The sequence below is a fragment of the Athene noctua genome, unplaced genomic scaffold (genome assembly GCF_965140245.1).
Source record: "Athene noctua unplaced genomic scaffold, bAthNoc1.hap1.1 HAP1_HAP1_scaffold_443, whole genome shotgun sequence".
NCBI classification, from domain to species: Eukaryota; Metazoa; Chordata; class Aves; order Strigiformes; family Strigidae; genus Athene; species Athene noctua.
Window position 1 is genome coordinate 37,501 of NW_027437898.1, and position 2,500 is coordinate 40,000.

The 2,500-nt window shown below is 78.3% G+C and overlaps 1 non-coding gene across 1 annotated transcript; it reads right to left on the bottom strand.

Annotated features, from left to right (window-relative positions):
• Positions 1-550: 550 nt before the first annotated feature.
• Positions 551-703, bottom strand: LOC141955713 (5.8S ribosomal RNA). Its single transcript, XR_012632710.1, has one exon. It is a non-coding gene; the product is annotated as a 5.8S ribosomal RNA (ribosomal RNA).
• Positions 704-2,500: the final 1,797 nt, after the last annotated feature.

The following is a 2,500-nucleotide window of genomic DNA, read 5'->3' on the forward strand; positions in this document are numbered from 1 at the left end:
GCCGCAGCCGCAACCCCCGAACCACCGCCGCCGCCGCCGCCGCCGCACCCCCCCCCACCGAGCCCACCCCCGGCCTCCGCCGCCCGGAGCGCGGCGGCTACGACGGGGAAGGGAGAAGAAGGCGGGGGGCCAGTGGCGACGGGGAGGACCCCCGTTCCCACGGCGCACGCCCCGCACGCGAGCGGCAGCACGGCACGGTACCGCCGCGGTACCCACCCGCAGACAGCCGCCCGCGCGGGAGGAGGCCGGGGAAGAGGCCCGCGCCTCTCCCCCCCCGACACCTCGGCCCTTCCCCACCGCCGCGCCCGACCCGGCCGGACCGAACCAACGGGCCGCCCGGCCCCGGCGGGACGAGGCTCCGCCAAGCGGGCGTTCCGGGAGCGGGGAGCTTCGGAGCGCTCCCCGAGTCTCCACTTAGGGGGACGAAGGCCCTCGGCCGACACCGACGGGCCTGCGAGGCACCCCAGCCGCGCCGCCGCGGACGCCGCCCGCCCGCCCGCCGAGGCGAGGCGGGGAGGGACGGCGCACCGGCCGGCGATTGATCGTCAAGCGACGCTCAGACAGGCGTAGCCCCGGGAGGAACCCGGGGCCGCAAGTGCGTTCGAAGTGTCGATGATCAATGTGTCCTGCAATTCACATTAATTCTCGCAGCTAGCTGCGTTCTTCATCGACGCACGAGCCGAGTGATCCACCGCTAAGAGTTGTCTGCCTTTCGGCACCGCCCCGCGCGCGCGGAGGGGCCGGGACCGCTCCGCAGAAGCGGCCCCCTTCTCGGACGACGGACCGCCGCCCCACCGACCGACCGACCGCCCCCCTCCGCACGCGCGGAGGGGGCGCGCGACGACCGGCGGGCGACGGTCGCGCCTCGCCTCAGATGACCGTACCGACATCACAACGGAGGGAAGGAAGGGAAGGGTGAAACAAGCTCCGAACGGCAAGGGCCCGGGGAGCCCGCGCTCCCGACCGACCTGGGGAAACAACAAGCACCTTGCTCGCTTCGGAGGCGGCCCAGGCGCCCGGGCTCGGCCCGGCCTCCGCACGGAGGGCCGGCGGCGCGTCCGACCGCGCGCCCGGACCTGCACCCGCCTCTCGCTCGCGCGGAGGGGGGAAACCACAGACGCTGACCGCCGCGCGGGCGACCAGCGGGGGCGCCCCGCTCGCGCCGCGCGCGCCTCCGCGCCGCCCAGCGCCCGCGCGCTGCGACAGCCGGCTCCTTGCCCCCGTGGCCCCGAAACCCCGGCTCTCGCCCCGACGCCGGGAACGCCCGCGCGGCGCCGCCGCCGCACCACACCGGAGACAGGGACGGACGGCCAACCGCCGGAACCCGAGACGGCGACGCGACGCCGCCGCCCGGCGCTCCGCCCGACCGCCGCCCGGCCACCGCACCGCCGCGGCTGCCCTCCCGGAGCCGCCGCCGCCGCTTCTCGTCTCGGCCCCTTCCGCAGGCACGCGCCAGGCAGAAGGCGGACGCCGCTGAGCCGGAGGCGACGCCCCCTCTCCCCGCTTCCGCGCGGAGAACGGGACGGGGAACGCCCCTCGGCCGCCCACCCGCCTCGCCTGACCGAGACCGGGAAAGGCGACTGCGAAGCGACGGGCAGGACCCGGGACGGGACAGGCCACGCGGCCGGCCACCGAGCGACCGCCGGCCGGCACGCCGAGCGGCGGCGCCGCCGCCGCCGCTCGGGCCCGGGGGCTGCGCCGCCCCTCCCCTCAGCCGGGGCGGGAAGGGGTGGGGGTGGCAAGCAAGGAGCACGAAGCCGCAAGCGCGCCGCTGCGCGTCCACGGAGACGCGGCGGCCCGAGCAGGCCGCCCCGCCCGGCGAGACCCCCGACCGTGGGGGAATCGCCATCGCCCCCGACGGCGAGAGAGCCCGCGCTCCCCGCCGGGGGGGGGGGAGGTTCCCCTTCGCGTTTCGAGGGCGAGGCAGGCCGGCTGCGGCCGACCGAACGCCGCCGGTCTCGCCGCCGAGACCGGACCGCGGAGAAGGGGGGGCAGGGGGGACACCCCTCCCCGGCGCGGCCGCCCGAGGGGACAAAAAGCCCACGGCGTGGGCGGCGGCCGCCATGGCCAGGGCCTGCACGAGAGCGACTCCCGCCCCTGGAGGCTCAACCGCCGCACACGGCCGGGGCCCGCCCCTGCGGGTCGCACCGAGCCGCCCGAGTCTTTAAACCTCCGCCCGGCTCCGCGGCCTTCGACCCCCGGGCTCAGCCGAGGGAGGGCCGCGGAGGCGCGGACGCTAGGTACCTGGCCCTGGGGTGAGGGAAACATCCTCAAGGGCCCCGCGGGGGTGCCTCCCCCGCTGCCGCCATCGGGGGAGCGTCCGCCCGCGGGGGCGCGCCCGACATCCGCCACCACCACCACGTCCTCCTGGCCCGGGGCCCGAGGTTTCCCTCAGTATCCCGGCGCTGCGCCCGGGAGGAGAGCCGTGGCTCGGGCCGCCCGCTGGCGCGCGGGACACGGCCCGGCGCGGGAACTCGCCCGCCGGCCCGAGGGCCGGCGC